The sequence below is a fragment of the Neofelis nebulosa genome, chromosome 2, assembly GCF_028018385.1.
Source record: "Neofelis nebulosa isolate mNeoNeb1 chromosome 2, mNeoNeb1.pri, whole genome shotgun sequence".
NCBI lineage: Eukaryota > Metazoa > Chordata > Mammalia > Carnivora > Felidae > Neofelis > Neofelis nebulosa.
The window spans coordinates 143708456-143733284 of NC_080783.1; the positions used below are offsets into that span (position 1 = coordinate 143708456).

General features: G+C 39.5%; 1 long non-coding RNA gene, 1 other non-coding gene and 1 pseudogene across 2 annotated transcripts; all 3 read left to right on the forward strand.

Moving 5' to 3' along the window:
- The first annotated feature begins 4592 nt into the window (after nt 1-4592).
- LOC131504375 (uncharacterized) lies at nt 4593-23629 on the forward strand. The gene is made up of 4 exons (XR_009257951.1): nt 4593-5118; nt 17926-18023; nt 22793-22907; nt 23457-23629. It is a non-coding gene; the product is annotated as an uncharacterized LOC131504375 (long non-coding RNA).
- On the forward strand, nt 11766-11872 carry LOC131505769 (U6 spliceosomal RNA). Its single transcript, XR_009258545.1, has one exon. It is a non-coding gene; the product is annotated as a U6 spliceosomal RNA (small nuclear RNA).
- A 419-nt stretch (nt 23630-24048) lies between the features above and the next one.
- Nucleotides 24049-24178, forward strand: LOC131505946 (U2 spliceosomal RNA; annotated as a pseudogene).
- Nucleotides 24179-24829: the final 651 nt, after the last annotated feature.

Consider the following 24829-nt stretch of genomic DNA (forward strand, 5'->3'; position numbering starts at 1 on the left):
TTCAAGACTGGGGATCTCACACTCCAAGGTTGGGTAGGGGGTGCATTTGCTGGTTAACTCTACACTTCTGTTTTCCCTATTTCCTTGCAGGAAGTTGTTGGACTCCCCATTTGGGAAATTCATTCATCTCATAGTTAGTCTCCTAGTTAGTATGACTGATACCCTTTCTTCCAGCTCCAGACAAAAGTCTGGTTGTTTAAGCCAATTAATTCTCATGTCTCATTCTACTTGTTAACTGTGATTGGTTCAGGTATGGGCATAGACTCAGAAACAATGAACCAAGGAGAAACCAGAGGCATTAAGAGTTACCAGAAGAGCCACCTTCTTTTCTAGAGACTGAATGAAGAAGGATAGAGGTATGCAGCTTCACTGTGAGCAACCTAGAATTTAATAGAGGAAAGGTTTAAGGGGTGACAGCCTTGTGGGAATACAGGCTAGGGAACTTAGCCTCTATCATTAAAAATAGAACATTTTGGCTCCCATATTTACTCTTTATTTACTTTCCACTTCATCAGGATTTTGGACAAGAAAGAGGGGTGCTATTCATGGAGGACCCTTTGGAGCTCCAGCACAGTCTTTGCATACACACCCATCCACACATAAACACATGCTCTTGGGGTTATTAAAAAATTTTTTTTAATGTTTGTTTATTTTTGAGAGAGAGAGAGAGAGAGAGAGAGAGAGAGAGAGAGAGAGAGAGGCAGAGAGAGAAGGAGACACAGGATCTAAAGCAGAATTCAGGCTCCGAGCTGTCAGCACAAAGCCCGATGCGGAGCTCGAACTCACAGACTGCGAGATCATGACCTGAGCCAAAGTCGGATGCTTAACCAACTGAGCCACCCAGGCTCCCCAGGGTCATTTTAATATACTCTTTGGATCATATTCACCTACTTGTAAAAATTTATTTATTTATTTTGAGAGAGAGACAGAGGGTGCAAGTGGAGGAGGGACAGAGAGAGAGGGTGAGAGAATCCCAAGCAGGCTCTGTGCTGTCAGCATGAAGCCCAATGTGGGGTTCCATCCCACAAACTGTGAGATCATGATCTGAGCTGAAATCAAGAATCAGACTCTTAACCAACTGAGCTACCCAGGTGCTCCCATATTCACCTAGTTTTTAATAAAAGTCCACTTTTAAGATTTGTGTTGCAAATATTTTCCCACGTATTTTCTTTGTGGCCTTTGTTTTTGGTACAAAAGTTGTAAAGTTTATAGTGAAATAAATCTTTGATCTTTTTTAGAGCCTCCAAGTTTCCAGTCTTTGTTAGGAAAGTCTCCCCATCCTCAGTCTATAGTATAGTCTCCAAAGTTTTCTTGCAATATTATTTTTCACTGTTTTGCTCTCTACATTTTTATCCATTTGGATTTTTTTGTATGCAATATGTAAGATTAGAGTCCATTGTACTTTCTCCCATATGTATAACCAATTGTGCCAATATCATTTATTAAATAGTCCATTTTCTTCCCACCAAATTGAACTTCCACATGTATCGTGTGTTAACTTTTCATAAATATGACTTGATTATAGATTTTATATTTTGTTTTACTCACCAATTTTCCATTTCTGTTTGGCTTTATGCTATGTTCTGTAAGGCAACACTCTTTAACTGTTCTTCTTTTTATGATTTTCTTCTCTATTTTTAATCATTTATTTTTCATATGAATTTGAAGATAATTTTATGAAATTTCATTGCAAGTATTGTTTGGATTCTAGTTAGAATTCAATATACATATCAATTTGAGGAACTCAAAGACCTACTTTTTAAACTAGTAGGTCTTCTTCCCCAAGAATGTAGCATAAATGGAATACATTTATTTCATTCCAATACATTTCTTTCTTACTAAATAGATCTCTAAATGTGTTATAATTTTGGCTGCTTAAATGTAATACTTTCCTCATTTCCTTTGCTAATATTTGCCAATAAAATAAAGTTTAAATAATTTAAAGTTTAAATAATTTTTTATGTTCATCTTATATTCAGCCATCTTACCAAAAAATGTAAGGTTACATGGTAAGATTGGGGAGTGGGTGGGAATTGAATGTGTTGGCGTCTGTGGGCACAGGGCTGGGTTGGCCTGGAGCCTGAGGATATTAGGAAAGGAAGCAGGCCAAACATAAGAAGAAAAATTGGTTGTGTCTTCATGGCATTGTGTTAGTGGGAGTTTGTTCCACTATGAGCAGCTGTGAATAACAGAAACCTAAAAAACAGTGGATTACATAGAATAATGTTTATTTCTCTCTTACATTAAGAAGTCTATTGTAGGCAATTTGGGCTCTATAGTCCTCAGGAACCCAATCTACTTCTATCTTTATATTCTGCTATCCTTCAGATGTGGTCCTCATCATTATGGTCTAAAATGAACTCCAGGCATCACATCCATCTGCCAAGTAGGATGATGGAGAAAGGGGAAGAAGAGACAAAGGACACATTGAAGGTATATCATAAATTTCCTAGAAGCTGCCACATACTAATTCTACTCACTCTGTTGGCCAGAACTGAATTATATGGTTATGTCTAGTTCCAAGGGATGCTGGGAAATATTTTTATTTAAGATCAAAATTCTAAAGATTATAAGGATTTTATTCCAAGTCAGGATTCTAAAATGGTGATAATAGACATATTGGGATTAGCAACCAGTGGTCTCTGATGCAGGTATGTTTGTAAGGAGGTGAGGGCATGTGTTTTCTTTTGTAGCTCTCAGCTGCTAGTGCAGAAAGGAGAAGGAGCAGTTGAATGGAATATGGTGCAGGGGATTGAGGGGCTGCAGAAGAATAGGAGTGCCAGGCATGGAGGGTGTGGGAGAGAGAACAGTTTAAGTCTGGTTGGAAAGGAAAGAAGGTTGCATAGAGGACGATAGACTGGGAGAAATAAGAGGGATCAAGGGATTCGTGGTCTTAGGCTGAAACATAGATGGACAGCTAGATGGCTGGGAGGCAGTGTCTGAAAATGGCATGTTTGGCAGTGATGGGATGAACAGTGTGGGTGTAGCAGTGAGTGATTGATGTGGAAGGGTGATGAGGATCATTCAATGCAAGGAAGGTAACATTTGGCATTGGAGGGTTCTCCCCCTGCACACTGACCTGCTCCAGGAGGATGGCAGGAGTAGGGAGACAGAGAAATTCAGGGAAGTTGGTGTAGTTAGATAGCTTGAACCCCAAAGGAATTACACAGGAGGAGAGTATTGGTTTTGAAACACATAGGAATGTGAGGACTCTGATCCCACCTCCTGGCTTCATCTGCTGAACCAGGTAGATATGTAGACATGAGAGAACAAGAAATCATCCCTCAGGATGGCCGTAAAGGTGCTTGTGGTCAGGGATAAATAGGTCTCAGGGGGGTCCAAGAAGAGAAGAGAACCTTATGTGATGAGGTGTAGGATGAAGGGGATTGATTTGCCCTGGGATAAAGGATTCTAGTGGGCATAGAGGATTTGCAGGAAAGAGGAGCAGCTAGTGTTTGGGAGAAGATACGTAGGACATTATGGGGTTGAGAATGTGAGAACAAATGAGAAGGTTTACAGTTTGGACAGTGACGTAAAGTCTAAAGGATGTAACATTTGAGCATGGGGAGTCCACACAGATCTCTGGGGCCAAGTTGTCTTGGAGAAGTTCCGAGCTGTGGCTCCAGAGTGATTTGGGCTAGTACAAGGCTCCTGGCTGTGGGTCAGCCCAAGGATGGGCTCTGAGTGGTTACAGACCACACAGGAATTTCCAACAACCTAAATGTGGAACAGTTGCAGGTCAAAAAGAGATCCATTCCTTCCTTGGAAGTCTCCCTTGCCTAGCTTCCAAGGCTTCTGGGATAAAGTTTGAGCCCAGAAACAACCATCACTCACCCTGCCAGATAACTCTGGCTGCCCAATAATGCTGAGAATCATGCTCTTCTAACATCTAATTTGATTTAAAATCTTTTATGTTTGAGGTGAACTTTTCTCTGTTGACAATGGGCTGGGTTTAGCCTATTCATTAGGGGTGGAACTCCTAGCTTGTGGTAAATCCTGATTGGAAAACAATATAAACACATTTCCTGGTAAATGTATAAATATATATAGATGTTGGTTGTTCCCCTCCCCACCACTAATATACACTGTAGAAGCAATTTGAAGCAATTTAGATGTGCTCAGCATCTGGCCATCATAAAAGGTTTCAAGTGAGTCATGATTTTGCATCAACAGAGAGGGTTTGTCTTGCTTGTGGAGAGAATTGTATTCACCTCTCCTTCTGCCTGTGAGCTTCTCTATTACTTTATGATGATCAGTCTGATTTGTGTGTAAAGAGACTGGTGAGATAAGAATTTGGGGAAGGGAAGCAAGGAGAAGAGGAGGAGCACCCAGACAGCTACATATTCAAGGCAAAACAGATTTGGGGAGAATTACCTGTTTTTGCTTTTGAGAAGCCAGAAAGAAGGAAAGAAAGAAAGAAAGAGAGGGAGGGAGGAAGGAAGGAAGGAAGAAGGAAAGAGAAAGAAAGAAAGAAAAGAAGGAAGGAAGGAAGAAAGAAAGAAAGAAAGAAAGAAAGAAAGAAAGAAAGAAAGAAAGAAAGAAAGAAAGAAAGAAAGAAAGAAAGAAAGAGAAACAGTGAAAAAAGTGTCATTTTGTGAGTTAGGAGATGATTTCTGCTCCTAGCTGTCGGCTACTCAATCTCTTGGCACCTCAGTTTGCTCATCTGACAAGTGGGCCCCTTAACGGTTGCCCTATCCAATTGAGAGGAAAGGAGAGCTCTTGCTTGACAGCATTGTTGGGTGCCAGCTGTGCTGTGGGCTCCTTAGATCTGCCATCTCATTTAATGCCCAAGACAATCCCATGAGGGAAGTGGCATTAAGCTCTTCTTCAGCTGAAAGAACTGAAACACGGAGAGTCAAAGTGGCTTGTCCAAGATCATAAAGCTTATCAGGACTCAAGCCCACATCTGTCTGGCTTCAAATCCTGTGTTCTTCCTATTACTTCATGCTAACAATGAGGTCATAGAACACATTCTAGTCTCCTCCTTGGAAGGGAAAAAGCACAAAGTGGCTTCCCTGCTGTAAGGCCCAAGATGTTCCTGGGTCCTTGGTCCCCACAGAGAGCCCAACTAAGCCCAGTTCTGTTTCCTCAGAGCCCTGCTTTCTGCTGTGGGAGCAGGTGGGTTGTTAATCTGATAAACGGCTTCCTGCTGAGGTGGGAGGGGGAGCTACAGGGCTGCTGAATTGCCCTCCAGAGTGGCAGGTGGGAGACTCCTGTGCTTTCACCCACAGAATTGCTTTTAGGACTATGATCTGAAAGGATGAGGGCTTTGGGGTTGGTTAGTCTGGGGTAGGAGACCTGGCTCTGCCTCTTGCTAGTATGTGACCTCATCTGCCTTTCAATGTACTCATCAGTAAAATGTGGATAGGAATGCACACCTTAAAGGGTAGATGTGAATATTAAATGAGATAATGTGGGAAATAAGCAAAAGCCTAGCACCTTTGTCATACATTATACACAACCAAGTAAAAGGCAGCTGTTGTTTCCATCAAGGAGGTGGGCAGACTTCCAGGGGAGCTATTTAAGCATTGAGTAGTTTTTGTGTCCCATCCCTTATGTCCACATCACAGCCAATCATTTATTATTTATTTTATTTTATTTTATTTTATTTTATTTTATTTATTTTATTTTATTTTTTAGAAAATGTGTACTAAATGCTCTGTCAGCTTCTGGGGAAGAGTATGTATGAGAGAGGCAGCATCCTTCTTCCTGTACAGCTCACAGTTGAGCTGGAACCACATGTGGTAGGGAAGTATCTAGTACAGTCACAGAGGGAGCAGGATCTATGAATCTAAGCTTGACTGGCCCAATGAGGTCTCTTAGAGAGTCTGGCATTTTATTTTATTTATTTTTTTTAAAATTTTTTTTTCAACGTTTTTTATTTATTTTTGGGACAGAGAGAGACAGAGCATGAACGGGGGAGGGGCAGAGAGAGAGGGAGACACAGAATCGGAAACAGGCTCCAGGCTCCGAGCCATCAGCCCAGAGCCTGACGCGGGGCTCGAACTCACGGACCGCGAGATCGTGACCTGGCTGAAGTCGGACGCTTAACCGACTGCGCCACCCAGGCGCCCCGAGAGTCTGGCATTTTAAAATCCAGGCCTTCTCTCTGGGTGTAACAGGGGTCTTGTTATGGAGTTGTGAGATACACTCCTTCCTTTGTGGAGACAGCAAAGGCTAGGCTTATGGACTGCTGAGAGAAGGAGGAGGCAGAGCCCTGGGTGTGGGTGGTCTCCAAGGCAGTCCTGGGGGTGCTTCCCATCCGGTGCTGGGGAAAACCCATCACTTTTGTCAGAGACAGACTGATGCCTCTAGCTCAGAGTTTATGGGATAATTTACTTGTTATCTGAAGCATTTCTACAGTGTTAGGTGTTGCCATATCTGCCAGGGATGGTAAATATAGCAGGGACTTGCTCTAGCTCCCAGCTCACCCAGGTCACCTTGATGTTGGGCAGATCAGTGAGCACTTGGGGCCTCTCCTGGAAAGCAGTGAGATGGGTACCTAGGCTCAGGCATGGAACTTGGAGAAAAGGCTCATTGTCAGTCTCCCTGGTACAAGTCCAAGGTACAGCTGTTCTGGGGGTTGGATAGGGATAGACAGAGTTCACCCTTCTGGGCTTTTCAGATCTTCCATGATCCAGCCCCTTCCCATTCCACTCTACCCCACTATCCTGCTCATTCCTCAACATCTAGCTAGCAGGCAGTTCCTCATGAGTCCCCAGACACATTGAAGCTCACTCACACCTCACTGGTTTTGTTTGCAACTGGATTCCTACTGTTGAACTTCTCAGCCATAGCTAGCTCATCTTGCAAGCCCAGCTCCCATTCTGCCTTCTCCAGAAAGCTTTCCTTAACTTCTGTAGCACATGTTGACCTTTCTCCTTTCAGATCTCCCCATTTTAGTGACTATGCATTAATTATCTCATGCATTAATTCATTCAATGCATTGACAAGTCTTAGTTGCTCTATATGAAAAATACTTCCCAAATCCATCTACTTCTCTCCACCTGTACTGCTTCCCACCCTAGTTACCTCTAGCTTGGATTATTAAATACCCTTGTAGCTGGTCTTCCTGCTCTCACTCTGCCTCTCTCCAACTCCTCTGTACTCTGTGGAATATTTAGTGATATTTTATAAAGGCAAATTAGTTCAGTCACTCCCCTGTTTACAGTCTTCCAGTAGCTTCCCAAACTCATCTCCACAGCTCACAAGGTTCTGCTTTTCTGGTACATGGGTGCCTTCCCAGCCTCTTCTTATCCCATATTCCTTTTGTTCATTCTGCTTCAGACACCTCAGCCTTCTCTCCATTTCCCAAAAAGGCCAAACCATTACCACTGCCTCAAGGCCTTTCCACTTGCTAAGCCTTCTGCCTAGAATGGTCTCAGCTCCTCAATGCCTACTTCCTTCTCATCACTCAGCATTCTGTTCAGCAGTAACCTCCTCAGTGAGGTCTTTCCTGAATACCCAATTCAAAGTAACTTCTTAAGTCACACTTTATCTCATTACACTATTTCCTTTATATTATTAACATGTTCTGAACTTATCTGCTTTCTTTGTACTGTCTCCTTCTTTTCACTAGATAGGAAGTACCTCCAGAATAGAAACAATATCTGTCTTGTTCACTGCTATATCCTCAGAGTTTAGAATAGTACTTAACATGTATGAAACCAAAATATGTTGCTTAATAACTTATTACATGGATATTAGGTGTCTTCTATGTATGAATCACTGAAAATCAGTAAATACTACCACTAATTAGAAATACAAATGCCTATCCTTGAAACAGGGTTTCACAGAGATGGTCTATGAAACTCTGGTGGTTTGCCAAGGAGTTTGCAACTGGTGTGATGAATTTAGAGAAAAAAAAATGATCAAACAATTTTGTTCACATACACTTCACTAATTTTATTTTATTTTTTTATTTTTATTTTTTATTTTTATTTTTTCAGCATATGAAATTTATTGTCAAATTGGTTTCTATACAACACCCAGTGCTCATCCCAAAAGGTGCCCTCCTCAATACCCATCACCCACCCTCCCCGCCCTCCCACCCCCCCCTCAACCCTCAGTTTGTTCTCAGTTTTTAAGAGTCTTTTATGTTTTGGCTCTCTCCCATTCTAACCTCTTTTTTTTTTTCCTTCCCCTCCCCCATGGGTTTCTGTTAAGTTTCTCAGGATCCACATAAGAGTGAAAACATATGGTATCTGTCTTTCTCTGTATGGCTTATTTCACTTAGCATAACACTCTCCAGTTCCATCCACATTGCTACAAAGGGCCATATTTCATTCTTTCTCATTGCCATGTAGTACTCCATTGACACTTCACTAATTTTAAATGTAAGAGTAATTAAGATTTCTATAGAAATTCTATTACCTTATTAATAATTGTTTTATGATATTCACTGCAACTGTATTTTGGTCAGTTAATCATAGCTAATTTGAGTGATCAATTATAGATTATTTTGTATAATGTGTTTCACATCTTGTTAGTGTTAAAATTCTTAGTTATAAACATTTATGTTTTTAAAGTTACTTTCGTATTGTATTAAATCTTATGAATCTAAAGTAATTGAAGGGTACAGTTAATGATGAAGATAATATTATCAATAGTATAATACAGAATAATTCTGTAAGTATAATTATTGAATATGGTTACAGTATGAATATACAGCATGAATCTGTATGAGCTAGGACAAAATAATCTATGAGAGTTTTGAGTTAGTATATTATCTAGAAAAGAGATGTTCAGTTAGGAAATACATTGCTGAATGTTTGAAAATTGGACTTTATTGCATTGTCCAATGCAATGGACAATGGTCCCCAAAGACACTGTTTCTTGTAACACTTTGCCCTATAGTGGCAAAACGCCACCAAATTTGGACACAATTTTTAAACAAAATATGATTACCTCTCTGGTAAATCAAGTAATATTTCCTAGAGTGAGTGTAGGAAGCTAATTTTGTCAGTAAATGTAAAGAAGAGACCAAAATGATAAGACTGTTATTCAAAATTGTACTTCTTGATGCAAAATTACATATAAGTCATATAATTGTGAAGATCTTTGAATAACCAGCCTAAGAAAATAACAAATATTGGGTTTAGAGAAAAAGCAGAACAAACTTTTGGCACAATTATTTTATCAAAAGATCCTGTTGAAAGTAAGTGGGGGCGCCTGGGTGGCACAGTCGGTTAAGCGTCCGACTTCAGCCAGGTCACGATCTCGCGGTCCGTGAGTTCGAGCCCCGCGTCAGGCTCTGGGCTGATGGCTCGGAGCCTGGAGCCTGTTTCCGATTCTGTGTCTCCCTCTCTCTCTGCCCCTCCCCCATTCATGCTCTGTCTCTCTCTGTCCCAAAAATAAAAAAAATAAAAAAAAAAAAAGAAAGTAAGTAAAGAAAGCAAGTAGGTGTGGAACCTGATTCAAGCCAATCCTCATTGAGCTGACTGTAGACATCTTGGTAAAAAGTTGAAAGCAGTTAGTCTCTCTCACTGTTTGAAGTAATTATTAATTTAAATAATACTGTTTTATTTACAGATTTTAAAATTAAGGTGGGTGGCTAAACATGCTGGATTGAACACATGTTTACTCCCCACTCCCTTCCAAAAGTTGTCAGTAAATGGATTTTTAGTAAAGCATAAAGTGGACTTCTGTTTTAATCCATGATGAACTAATAGGGGCCACTTTTATCCTGCCACAGAAATAACTAGAAACTCTTATAAAGAGTATGAAACACCTGTTTTCTGATATTGGACTAGAGGTATCACAGATTGTGATTCCTGAGAGAAGAGAGAAAAATGAGGCAAGTTCTATTATCACTTAGGTTTCTACCTGGAAGCACATTCCAGATCACGAAGCTGGGAGGGGAATCCCAAGTATGGCATGGTGGTCACACTTAGTTGAAGAGAGAGATTGGAGTTCAGGGAAACTGAGGCAACTGAAAGTTGTAAGGAAGAATTGCATACAAAAGGGAGTTATACAGAAAAGTTCTCCAGAAATCTCTTTTTAAGTTATTAATTAATTAATTAATTAATTTTTGAGAGAGAGAGTGTGTGTGTGAGTGGGGGAGGGTCAGAGGAAAAGAGAGAGAGAATCTTAAGCAGATTCCATGCTCGGCACGACCCCAATGTGAGGCTTGATCCCACGACCCTGGGATCATGACTTGAGCTGCAATCAAGAGTAAGATGCTCAAGCGACTGAGCCACCCAGGTGCACCATAAATACTAAGAAGTAATAAGAAAAAATGATGAAAAATTTTCTAAATTAGATAAAAATGCTAAGACAAAGATACAAGATGCTAAATAGAATAAACTTACATACACAGAAACTCATATCAAACCATATCATAATCAAGTTGTTAAAAACTAATATTAAAGAGCTAAAGATAAAAATCAGTATGTACAGAAAAACAAAGATAAGAATTACTACAGGGGTGCCTGGGTGGCTCAGTTGGTTGGGCGACCAGCTTCAGCTCAGGTCATGATCTTATGGTTTGTGAGTTCGAGTCCCTCGTCGGGCTCTGTGCTGACAGCTCAGAGCCTGGAGCTTATTTCAGATTCTGTGTCTCCCTCTCTCTCTACCCCTCCCCTGCTCATGCTCTGTGTCTCTCTGTCTCTCAATAATAAAAACGTTAAAAAAATTAAAAGAAAAGAGTTACTACAGACTTCATGTCTAAAGCTATGCAAGCCAAGAGACAATGGAATGGCTTCTGTAAGTGCCAAAAGAAAAAAAATAAGACAATTTGGACATAAGTGAAACTATTTTTCAAACGTGAAGGCAAAAAACAAACAAACAAACAAAAAATACAAAAAAACCCACAAAAAAACAAAAAGAAAGAAAGAGGCTTTTCATACAAACAAAAGTCGAAAGAATTTGTTGTCCAGAAACTTGCACTATGTGAAAGATTATTCAGGCAGAAAGAAAATATCAGGTGGGAATATGGATTTACACAAAGAAATGAAGAGTGCTTGAAATGGTATATATATGAGTAAATATAAAACACTTTCTTCTCCTTCATTTTAAAATGTATTTATAGTTTATAAGTTAAAGCAAAAATTACATGCATGGTAGGATTTAGACCATCTGTAGAAGTGAAATGTGTGACAATAGTAGCACGAAGGATGGGAGAAATGAAATGATAGTATATTTTTGTTATGACATTTTTACATTATGCCAGAAGTGATATAATAAACATTATTTGAAATAAGTGTAAAATGAAAATGTAAATAATAAATAAGTAAAATATACATGTTTCAAATCCTAGAGTAACTACTAAAAAAAAAAAACTTCTAAAACAAAGAGGTATAGCTAATAAACTAAGCTTGTAGATTAAATGGAGGGCTAAAAATATTCAATTATTACAAAAGAAGTCAGGAATAGGGGCACCTGGGTGGTTCAGTTGGTTAAGTGTCTGAGTCTTGATTTTGGCTTAGGTTATGTGATCTTACAGTTGGCGAGATTGAACCCATGTCAGGCTCTGCACTGTCTCTCCTATCTCTCTGCCCCTTTCCAACTTGCACACATGTGTTCTCTCTCTCTCTCTCTCTCTCTCTCTCTCTCTCTCTCTCAAATAAACGTTAAAAAAATTTTTTTTTTAAGTCAGGAGTAAAGGAAAAAAAGAACAATGAACAGGTAGGACCAAATAAACAAATAGGAAGATGGTAGAATTAAGCCCAACCATCTTAATAATTATATTTATTATAAAGAATCCAAACACCCCACTTATAAGGCAGAGATGGTCAGACCAACTGGATTAAAAAAGCAAGACCCCTGTGCTCGCTTCGGCAGCACATATACTAAAATTGGAATGATACAGAGAAGATTAGCGTGGCTGCTGCGCAAGGATGACACGCAAATTTGTGAAGCATTCCATATTTTTACTAATATAACACTGTATGTCAACTAACTAGAATTAAAGATAATAAAAAAAGAAAAAAAAAGCAAGACCCAACTGTGCACTATCCAGAGGAAACCCATTTTATTTAATTAATTAATTAATTAATTAATTTTTTAATATATGAAATTTATTGTCAAATTGGTTTCTATACAACACCCAGTGCTCATCCCAAAAGGTGCCCTCCTCAATACCCATCACCCACCCTCCCCTCCCTCCCACCCCCCATCAACCCTCAGTTTGTTCTCAGTTTTTAAGAGTCTCTTATGCTTTGGCTCTCTCCCACTCTAACCTCTTTTTTTTTTTTTTCCTTCCCCTCCCCCATGGGTTTCTGTTAAGTTTCTCAGGATCCACATAAGAGTGAAACCATATGGTATCTGTCTTTCTCTGTATGGCTTATTTCACTTAGCATCACACTCTCCAGTTCCATCCACGTTGCTACAAAGGGCCAGATTTCATTCTTTCTCATTGCCATGTAGTATTCCATTGTGTCTATAAACCACAATTTCTTTATGCATTCATCAGTTGATGGACATTTAGGCTCTTTCCATAATTTGGCTATTGTTGAGAGTGCTGCTATAAACATTGGGGTACAAGTGGCCCTATGCATCAGTACTCCTGTATCCCTTGGGTAAATTCCTAGCAGTGCTATTGCTGGGTCATAGGGTAGGTCTATTTTTAATTTTCTGAGGAACCTCCACACTGCTTTTCAGAGCAGCTGCACCAATTTGCATTCCCACCAACAGTGCAAGAGGGTTCCCGTTTCTCCACATCCTCGCCAGCATCTGTAGTCTCCTGATTTGTTCATTTTGGCCACTCTGACTGGCGTGAGGTGATATCTGAGTGTGGTTTTGATTTGTATTTCCCTGATAAGGAGCGACGTTGAACATCTTTTCGTGTGCCTGTTGGCCATCCGGATGTCTTCTTTAGAGAAGTGTGTATTCATGTTTTCTGCCCATTTCTTCACTGGGTTATTTGTTTTTCGGGTGTGGAGTTTGGTGAGCTCCCCATAGACTTTGGATACCAGCCCTTTGTCCGATATGTCATTTGCAAATATCTTTTCCCATTCCGTTGGTTGCCTTCTAGTTCTGTTGGTTGTTTCCTTTGCTGTGCAGAAGCTTTTTATCTTCATAAGGTTCCAGTAATTCACTTTTGCTTTTAATTCCCTTGCCTTTGGGGGTGTGTCGAGTAAGAGATTGCTACAGCTGAGGTCAGAGAGGTCTTTTCCTGCTTTCTCCTCTAAGGTTTTGATGGAGGAAACCCATTTTAAATACAAACATACACATAGATTAAAAGGATGGATAACTTATACCATGTAAGCACCAATCATAACAAAACTAGAATGACTATGTTAATATCAAAGTATACCTTAGAACAAGAAATGTCACATGGAATAAATAGGGTCATTTCATAATAATTGAGAGTACAGTTGGTCAAGAGGACATAACAATTCTAAATGTGTGTACACCCAATAACAGAGCTTCAAAATAAATGCAGCAAAAATTGATAGAGAAATGAACAAACTCAGGATTATTGTTAGATATTTCAATATTCTTCCTTCAAACAAACTGAAAAAATTAGTAGAGATATAGAAGATAAAAAACAATACTATCAGCCAACTCAACCTAGTTGACATTTACAGAATACATTACCAAAAACAGCAGAATACACATTCCTTTCAAGTGCATATGAAACATTCACCAAAGTAGGCCATATTACGAGCCATAAAACAGGGGTGCCTGGGTGGCTCAGTCAGTTGAGTATCTGACTTCAGCTCAGGTCATGATATCGCTTTTTATGAGTTTGAGCCCCTTATTGGACTTGCTGCTGTCAGCACAGAGCCCGTTTCAGATTCTCTGCCCCCTTCTCTTTTCATCCTTCTGCTGCTCATGCTCTCTTTCTCAAAAAAAAACATTAAAAAAAACCCCAATCTCAATTAATGTAAAACAATTAAATCATACAGAGTACGTACGTTCTCTAATAAGAGTGGAATTAAGTTAAAAATTAATAATATATATTCAGAAAAAAACAACACACTTCTAAATAATGTAAAGGTAAAGTTAGAAATCACAAGGAAATTTTAAAATATTTTAAATGAAGATGAGAGTTTTCAAACTTATGGGATGCAGCTTAGACAGTCCTTAGAAGAAAATTTATAGCTTATCTTAGAAATGAAGACAGGTCTCAAACGCATGATCTAGACTTCCACCTTAAGAAGCTAGGAGCAGAGGAGCAATTTGAACCCAAAGGAAGTAGAAGAAAGGATATAATAAAGATCAGCAAACAATGAATCAAAAAATAGAAAAAAGAGAAAATCAGTGAAACTAAATATTTGATTTTTAAAAATCAATATAATTGATAACATCTAAATAGAATAATCAAGAAAAAGAAGACACAAATTATCAGGATCTGGGAAAAGAGAAAACATTTCTAAAATCCTACATTAACTAAGGAGATAAGAAAAGGATATTATGAATAACTATGTGAATACGCTTGAAAACTTGGATGAAATGGGATAATTCCTTGGAAGACACAAATTTTTAACACTGACTCAGGGAGAAATATTCCTGAATATCAATATAATAATGAAAGTAATTAAAATTATATTAAATTCTCCCAGAAATTCTTGATGGTGCTACTGGTGAATTCTACCAAACATTTAAGGAAGAAATAATACTTAACTTTCAGAAAGTAAAATTAGATAGTGAACTTTTCAGCTCATTTTATGAGGCCAATATCAGTTTGATTTCAAAACCAGAGAGAGACATTACAAGAAAAAAATTACAAACCAATATCCATTACGGACATAGGTAAAATCCTTAACAAACTATTAGCAAAATGAATACTAAAAGGAAAATACATTATGATTCAGTGGGGTTTATCCCAGGAATGCAAGGCTATTTAATATTTATATATCAAACAAGTGTAACTTACAACATTAGCAGAAACGAAGGGAAAAAATATCATCTCTATAGATGCATCAAAAGCCTTTGGCAAGATTCAACACTTATTTATGATTTAAAAAGACATAAACCTCAGGGTGCCTGGGTGACTCAGCTGGTTAAACACCTGACTTTTGATTTTGGCTCAGGTCATGATCTCATGGTTCATGGGTTCGAGCTTCATGTCGGGCTTAGCACTGACAGTGTGGAGCTTGCTTGGGATTCTCTCCCTCTCCCTCTCTCTCTGCCCCTCCCCCCCACTCATGCGTACGTGCTCTCTCTCTTTCTTTCTTTCTCTCAAAATAAATAAATAAACTAAAAAAAAAAAAAGGCACAAACCTCTCAGTAAAGTATGAATACCTGGGAACTTCATCAACCTGGTGAAGGACCTCTCATGAAAACCTACAACTGATGCTATACTTAATGGTAAAAGACTAAATATTTTCCCTCTAAGATGGATGTCTGCTTTTACCACTTATATGTAATATCTTTCTGAAGGTCCTAGCTATAGCAGTAAAGGGAGACATACAGATTGGCAAAGAAGAAGTAAAATAGTATTTATTTGCAGATGACATGATTGGGGTATGTAGAAAATCCTAAGGATTCTACAGAAAAACTACTGGAACTAATAAGTATGTTGATAAGTTCACAGGATACAAGTTAATGTTTAATTTTTCCCTTGTATACTAGCAATGAATAATTTTGAAATGGAGTTTTTAAAATATCACTTATAGGGGTGTTGGCTGACTCAGTCAGAAGAGCATGCAACTCTTGATTATGGGGTTATGAGTTTAAGTCCAATGTTGGGTGTAGAGATTACTTAAATAAATAAAATTAAAAAAATACTTAAACTGTTTTAACAGTAAAAATAAAAATACCATTTACAATAGCATATGAAACACCCTAGCTTGGGGAGATTGTATGTGAGGGGAAATATGGGTTACATAGAAACTCTCTGTACTTGGATTTTGTTGTGAGCCTAAAACTGCTCTAAAAACTGAAGTCTATTTTTTAAAAAACAAACAAACAAAAACACAGGAAATATTCAAAGACACATTTTACAAGATTTGTTTGAGATTTGTACACTAAAAACTACCAAACATTACTGCGTTAGAGTAGACCTACATGAATGGAGAGATATACCATATTTGTGGACAAGAAGACTTAATGTTGTTAAGATGTCAGTTTTTCCAAATTGACCTGTAGATTCAGTGCAATCACAATCAAGCTGATTCTAAAATTTACAGGGTAACACAAAGAACTTAGAATGGCCAGAACAATTTTGAATGGAACAAAGTTGGAAGTCTTACACTACTTAATTTGAAGACTCCCTATAAAGTTGCAATTATCAAGACATTCTGGTACTAGCATAGGGATAGATATAACGGTTAATAGAAGATGATAGAGAGTTTAGATATAGGCCCATACATAAATAGTCCATTGAGTTTTTAAAAAAAGACCAATGTATTTCGATGGGGAGGAGAGTTTTTAAAAGAAATGATGCTGGATCAAGTGGATATCTATATTGAGATAAAGAGCCTCAACCCTTACTTCATACCATACACAAAAGCAGCTAAAAATGGATCCCAGACCTAAACATAAAAGTTAAAATTATAAAACTTCTAGAAGAAATTGTAGAAAAATATCACCACTTCACAGTAGGCAAGGATTTCTTAAATAGGATACAAAAGCCACAAACAAACAAACAAAAAAAAGAGGGGCACCTGGGTGGCTCATTCGGTTGAGCATCCGACTTCGGCTTAGGTCATGATCTCACAGTCTGTGAGTTTGAGCCCCACGTCGGGCTCTGTGCTGACAGCTCAGAGCCTGGAGCCTGCTTCGGATTCTGTGTCTCCCTCTCTCTCTGCCCCTCTGCTGCTCATGCTCTGTCTCTCTCTCTCTCTGTCAAAAATAAATAAACATTAAAAAAAAAAAAAGAAAAGCTATCCTTAAAAAAAGAAAAAAGAAAAATTGAGAAATTCAACTTCATGAAAAGGTAAAAAACCCGGGTGGAACTGGCCCAAGAAAGAAGTTAAAGGAATTCTAGGGATGATGAAAGGGGCTCCTGGGATATGGCTATACAGCAGGACTAGAAGCATCCAGTCTAGATTGGAGCAGAAAGGCTCTGGGAAAGGTGTGTTCAAGGGATCCAGGGACTTACTATGTGTTTGAATAGATGAAGAGGAGATTAACACAGTGGAAACTTTGGAGATGGGTTAGTGGAAGGTGCATAGAAACTAAGCAAAGTAATAAGACAGGTATTTAGTTACTAGTTGTGTAAGGAGGAAGGAGAATGATGGAACACTGCAGAGCTTGCCTGTAGTAGTGTTACAGGTGATAGGGATATAAGCATTGAATATTAATCCGACTAAAAATTGATCTTGAAAGGGTGGAAGAGGAGAAGTGTGGTGTGTGAGTGGTGTGTGGTGGTTTCCAGGAATGGTGAAAGAGACTTAAATCCTCATCTTTATAAGCACTAGTTACATAGAAAGAGGGGGAACAACAAGGCAAGAAATGCAGAGTGGCTGCTTCTCATAATGTCTTCCAGAATTTTCTGAATCACTGAACTGTATGTATATGGACATGATTTGAAGCCAGGTACTGGCACTTGCTGATTGTGTGACCTTGGGCAAATCACTCAACCTCTCTGTTCCTCAGTTACATCATTTATTGAAAACTACATAATTGTTGTGCTTACCTCAGAAAGTTATTGTTAGGGTGAACTAGTTTAATCTATGTAAAATATCTGGAATAGTGCCTGGTTCAAAGTGAGAGCTTTGTAGGTGTTACTGTTGTAATTATGTACAAGCATTATTAAAATAAAAATTGTACTGAATCTTAAAAAAGGTTTTTACCTAATATTGGTGGTCCATATGTATTTACCTAACATGTCTTTATATCCCATTAAACAAATAACTTCATAAGAAATAAATTGTATTATCTGCCATTTTCATCTAAAGAAGCTGAGACTCAGAGAACTTTAACCACCTGCTCAAGATCAAGCAACTAGTTATTGCCAATTGCCCCAATGTTAGGATCTCAATTGGGTCAGTCTGGCCACAAATCCCAGCCTTTTCCCATTCTACTGTTTTATAGCCCAAGCTAACCATAAGCTCCTATGGAGTGGGAGTAAGCAGGATGCAGTCCTCCGTATCTCCTCGAGAAACTGCACAGAACACCATGGAAGGCACTCAGTGAGTAGTTCCGGAAGGAAAGACCTGGCCTGAATTGAGTGCTCAGTAAATTTTGGTTGAATGAATGAATGAATGAATGTGCATGGTTTTGAAGCCCTGGGCAGATGTTAGGACGCTCCCCAGGAATGCTGGTTGTGTGTGGGGGGAGAGGACAGTTTCTTAAAACTCCATTGTGCCTAAACTCCAGGCTGCCTAGATGCTAAAATAACTTAGGCTGCAGGGTTAGGCCTGCCCATCCTGTACTTACCCCACCAGCCCAGCCCTCTTCACAGGGCCTGGAGCTGAACAAGATGAAGACTGACTTTATCCAGCCAGTAAATTTCATGTATTAAAAAAAAAAAAAAAAAAGAATCCAGAAACTTTGACAGACCTTTATATTAATGTGACATTTATTACTCCCACCTCCAAAGTGGCCCAGAACCCTACTTCTGTAGATATCTTCAGTTTGACCAACATGAGCAAGCTAGCTTTCTTGTGTGTGTGTGTCACTTTGTACAAAAAGCTCAAGGCTTTAATAACAGAACAAAGTTGTGATAGGCATGTTGACTGGCTGGTTTTATCAAAGTGAACCTTACAGAAGTGGGTTAAAAAGGTCTTCAGCAGTCGCTTCCTGTCCCACTTAGTAAATATTCCTTCCCTGTCGTAGCAGCTTTCTCCAAGAAACTCCTATTGTGATGGAGTTGTTTTCCCAAACTCGGAAAAGCCAAGGGCTGCTAGGTGGCCCCATGGTCTCTCAACCTCTAACCAAGCCTGGAGGATCCAAATAAAAAATTTCTGGGTCTTAAAACCAAATTGTACTCTGACTCAAACCAGAACCTGTCCACAGGTTCAGCTCCCCCTGTGGCAGTGACCCTTGTTCTGCAACGGAAGTGGGGGTGGAGGTTGAGGGACCTCAGTTTAGCTCCCGCAGACAGAGTGGCGGCCCTCATCCCAGGTGGCTTTTGATTGAAAGAGGCCCATGTGGAGCTTCCTCTGTCCCTCCTAAGGTAGTGGGGGTGGGGGGGTCTGTTGTCACGAACTAGGAGTTTGAAACCTTGTTTCCAAGCAGTGGCTCTGCTAAAAGTGACCTTGTGCCAGGAAAACCTCCCTGTGTCTTGATTTGTGCTTCTTTACGGTGAGGGATTTAGAGTTGCTGAGTGATTTTCAAAGTTTTCCCCCTAGTAGCAAGACTCTTTGTACAAAGGAAATCTGTCTGCATGCCCGATATGGAAGAGGCAGAGCTGCTCTGTTTACTTTGAAGGTGGACTTTCTCTTCCTCTGTGTGGCCATACTAGATGTAGCTCTAAACTTCTGTGTTTTAATTTTTTCCCCCTAAGTTGGATAACATATTAATAGGACAGGGGGAGAAGGACCAGAAAGACGTTAAGATGTGAAAGGAACCAAATTAACAGATCACAGGCTATTCTTTTCCACATTGAAAAGGAAGATAAAAGGTATTATAGAAGATGTTAGTAAATTGTTTCTCTGAAAAGCCTTACAGATCATGGCATGAAATTACATTAAGTTGTATATATGCCATCTTCAAAAGAATAACGTTATAGCACCATCAGTGGACGCTGTTTTGGCTGTGTGAACCTTGTAGGTAAGAGGAGATGGACATTCACAGGCCTGGCTTTTCCTACTCATGTAAATAGTATGAGTTTTCACTGTTAAAACAGTTCATTTCATTGCTATCTTATTTCTGTCACAGGCCCTGAGAGCTTGGTTGGGCCAAGGGTCACTCAGAAAATAACCAGCTTCCACTTTTTTAATTATGCAAACTAGAGCTAGATGACTGAGATCTTGCCTTTGGTCTGCAAGACATAGGGAGTTTTGCAAGCCCTAGGGGAGTGCAGAATTTCCTGAAGATGTTGCAAGGTGGCCGGCTTTCTTCTGAAGTCATGCAATATTCTCCTTCGCTTTGGTTATGACTGCAGAGGTGCTGGGAAGCCAAATGAAAACTGGCACCTTGGAGCGGGCTTCTCTCCACAGGCCCCTGAGGTGAGGTCTGCTCCCTTAGAGGGAAAGGTGTCCCTGCTCTCATCTAAAGGTGTTTGGTCCAATTCCACCTCTCAGTTACTTCATTGGCAGTTTTCCAAACCAAAAATATTTTTGCAGAGGGAAGGGCATGCAAAGGCTTGAAAATTTAGAGAGCAGAGAGCTGGATGGCCCAGATTTATGGAAGTTCCTATTCTGCTAGTTTAAATTGGAAAAGGATCTAGGAATTCCCAGAGAAAGAGAGCTTCATTGAGAAAGAACAAATTTCATCAGAGAATTTTATCACCAGCTACATGGGGCATCCTGATGCAGTCACTGCCCCACACCTCTTAGCTGCCATGAGAGGAAGGCCTGGGCAGCAGATGCCCTAGAAGCTAGGCCCAACCTCACTCAAGCCTCCTGGGCACATTGCAGAGGAAAGTCACCCCTGTTCCCCCACTCTACCCACATCCCAGTAGAGGTGAGCTTCTAGACATCCTTACTCTTCTTTTTTCTACCAGTGCATAAAATACGCAGTTATTAAAGATTTTCATATTTTAGAATAATATCACTTACCTTGGTCTCGGTAAATCTTCAGCGAATCACTCCTCTCTGCTAAGGAGTAGGAAGACCAGCTAGTTTTTTTTATCATGACTATAAGCAGAAGATGCCAAATAATACCATACAGAGATTCCACTAAGAACATTAAGTTTGGTGGGGTTTTTAAGTGTTTGAGAATCTCATGGGAATGAAATGATTCAAAGGACAAAATTTAAAAAACACATAAAATCATTCTCTGAAAATAATAGCATATGAATTAGTTCCTGAAGCATTTAAATAGAAAGTGAAACTGAATCACAGTTTATTTTTCATAGTAAAGCTATTTAGAATGCAAGTCCTCTTCCCTGAAAGAGCAACAGGGTTTTTGTAAAACATTTCTTCCTCTTCTCTGAAATTAGGAGTTCACAAGAAGACCTGGGGGTTATGCTTTTTGAAGGTAACACTTTACTTCAACAATGAAGAATGCCACATGGAAATCAAGGAGTGGTGTTCTGGAGAGGAGACGTGTACCCCCTGAGTCAGCAGAGCATATGACTGAACCGCAGTTTGGGTCAGACACCCAAGGCCAGGGAAGCAGCTGCTCAGTCCTGTGTACACCGAGAGCTGAGCAAATGGTGATATCTGTGTCAGAGGGGTCTCACGATACTGTTGAGAGTTAGCTTGGGTGAGCTGGAGCTCAGTATATATATCAAGGGCCTCGAGAAAGTATAGGAAGAGTTGGGAAGACTAGGTATGTAAAGGGGGTGGGAAAGAATCTTTCTCAAGAAAATTGATTTTGTAGGTTTTTCATTTGTAGGGTGGCAAGGTCCCTTTCCCTCCCATCTGCTTGAAAATACTTTACTGTCCCAGTAGAGTTCTAGTCCAGACCCTGGTTGACCCCATCTCCTTAATCATGCTTGCTGTTTTTCTATTTTCTCCAATTTCAGACTTATGTGTCTTAAAAAAGAATACATGGTGGGTCTTACCTGCCTCTGGGGCTTTCCTCTTGAGGCTGCCCCTGCCTGGGTCATACCTTTGCCTTCCTATTCCCCTATTTCCACTTCTTTTTTTTTTTTTTTTTTAACATTTTTTATTTATTTTTGGGACAGAGAGAGACAGAGCATGAACGGGGGAGGGGCAGAGAGAGAGGGAGACACAGAATCGGAAACAGGCTCCAGGCTCCGAGCCATCAGCCCAGAGCCTGACGCGGGGCTCGAACTCACGGACCGCGAGATCGTGACCTGGCTGAAGTCGGACGCTTAACCGACTGCGCCACCCAGGCGCCCCCCTATTTCCACTTCTTACCCCCATCCATCCTTCCATGCCATCACAGATGTTCCACTTATTTCTGACCACCTCACCGTACCCTGTACTTTTAAGTGGTGTGACCAAAAAATCTAATGTCCAAATCGGAATACTTTTGGAAGTAAAAGGGATGCTTGTAACCAATGATGCTGAGATAATAAAGTACGGACTATCCCAAGCAAACCAGGATGAATGTTCCTCTTCAACGCATTTACCCTTGTCATGTCTCCTTCCCATAGGAAGGTTGACGATTCTGAGGGCGATGACTGCCTTGTCTTTGCATCCCTTCTCATGTCCAGCCAGTACTTTTTTTTATATATAAAATAAACTTTTTATTTTGAAATAATTACAGATTTATATAAAGCTGTGGAGAATTACAGAGTTCCTGCATACCCCTTACCCAATTTCCCCCATTATTTACATTTTGCACTTCCATGGTACATTTATTAAAACTAAGGAACTGTATTGGTTTATTATTATTAACTAACGTCCAGACCAGTTTTTCTATTAATGTCCTCTTCCTGTTCTGATCCAGACTAGAATACCATACTGTGTTTAGTTTACATGTCTCCCCGGGTCAGTCTTTCCTTGTTTTCATGACTTTGTGCCATGAGAGGTACTATCCAAATTTCATGAAGAAATGTGACCAAACTGGATTTGTCTGTTTTTGTGTAATTAGACCCAGGTTATGGTTTTGGGGAAGAATACCGTAGAAGTGAAGTCCTTTCTCATCACACGTATCAGGGGTCACATGATAGCACTGGGGATATGAACTTCATCACTTGGTTAAGGTGTTGTGTTTCCTTTCCCTATTCTGTGGAAGCAGGTCACTAAGTTTAAACCACTCTCAAAGGGTGGACTAACTCCACGTCCTATAAGGAGTACTATCTACAAACAGTATTATTCATTGATTTATTTTAAAACTGATAATTATTTTCTGACCTTATTTCCATTTTCTGTTTAAAAAGCCTGTGGATGAACAGCTTAAAATCACCCAGGGTTTTTCCTACCCACTCAGTGGCCTGAGCAGTGGGAGCTGCAGACCAGCCTGCTGTGGAGGACCATGCATGCCTTTCTTCAGTAGTAAGCACTTGTTTGCTTTCCAGTACTACAAGATGCTCCAGACTTGTCTTGTATTTTTCCTACCCCAGCCTTAGAACCGGCCAATTTCCCAAGGAGGCTTGTATCCTTTTATTGGAAAATGACATTTAGAAACAAAGATGTAGCACAGTTCTTTGAGCTGAACTGAAATCTGCTCTGGTCCTCCTGAACTAACTTAAACCTGGCAGGAGTGTGTGAGAGGCACATGCAATAGCCCCAGGGCTGTGTGGTGACCGGGTGACAGAGGTGGTTGTGGTCCATTTGGGCATTAGTCCATTTTGCTTTCTAATGAGTGAGTAGTGAGCTCCTGTGTCCTCACTTGAGGGCCCTACCCCTGCAGGGTGTGAGAGAAAACTAAAGAGGTGTCTCTGGGCCCAGAGTGGGGAGCAGTGGGATACAGCAGCTTCTTCCCCGCTATACCCTGGTCATTAGTAGGACAGATGGAGGGGCCCTTCTTTATCTGTGATTTTTAACAATTTTGTTTAACATTTTTTGAGGTATAATTGACCTGTACCACTTTATGAATTTCAGGTGTACCACATCATTTGATATTTGCGTATGTTGTGAAATGATCACCACAATAAGTCTAGTTGACATCTGTCACCACACCTGGCCCGGATTTACGTGTTTTTTTCTTGTGATGAGCACTTTTAAGATCTACTCTCAGCAAACTTCAAATGGGCAATACAGTATTATTAACTATAGTCCCCATGCTGTACATTATATTCCCAGGACTTAATTACTTTATAACTAGAAGTTGGTGCCTTTTGTCTCCTTTGACCCATTTCACCACCAACCCTCCCCATGCCCCACCAGTCTTGAAACCACCAATCTGTTCTCTGTATCTTTGAGCTTGGTTTTTAAATATTTTAAAATTTTTATTTGTAGATTACACATACAAGTAAGATCATATGATATTTGTATTCTTCCATCTGACTTATTTCACTTAGTATAATGCCCTAAAGGCCCGTCCATATTGTTGCAAGTAGCAAGATTTCCTTCCTTTTTATGGCTGAGTAATATTCCATTGACTATATATGCCACATTTTCTTTATCCATTCATTTGTCAGTGGACACTCTGGTGGTTCCCATATCTTGGCTACAGTAAATAGTGCTGCAGTGAATCGCTTCTCGGCCTTTTGGCTAAGATCAAGTGTAGTATCTGTTTTTATCAGTTTAATAGTGCTGTAGTGAACATAGGGGTGCATGTATCTTTTAGAATTAATGTTTTTGTTTCCTTTGGATAAATTCCAGAAGTGGAATTTACTGGGTCATATGCTACTTCTACTTTAATTTTTTGAGGAACTTCCATACTGTTTTCCACAGTGGCTTCACCAATTTACATTCCCACTGACAGTTCTTGAGGGTTCTCTTTTCTCCCATCCTGGACAACACTTGTTGTTTCTGGTCTTTTTTTTTTTTTTTTTTTTTTCATTAAGTATAGCTAACATACAATGTTAATAGTTTCTGTTGCACAATGTATTAATTCAATAATTTTATACATTAGTCAGTGTTCATAAGTGTAGTCACCATCTGTCACCATACAGTATTACCACAATATTACTGACTATATTCCGTATGTTGTTATTTTTCATCTCCATGACTTATTTATTTTATAACTGAAAATTTGTACCTCTTAGTCCCTTTTATCTATTTCACCCATGCTTCCACCCAACTTCCCTCTGGCAACCACCAGTTTGATCACAATATTTAAAATTCTTTTTTATTTGTTTTGTTTTTTAGATTCCACATATAAGTGAAATCATTTGGTATTTGTCTTTCTCTGACTTTATTTACTTAGAATAATACCCTCTGCGTCCATCCATGTTGTCACAAATGGCAAGATTTCATTCTATTTATTGCTGAGTAGTAATCCGTTGTCTATATATACCACATCTTCTTTA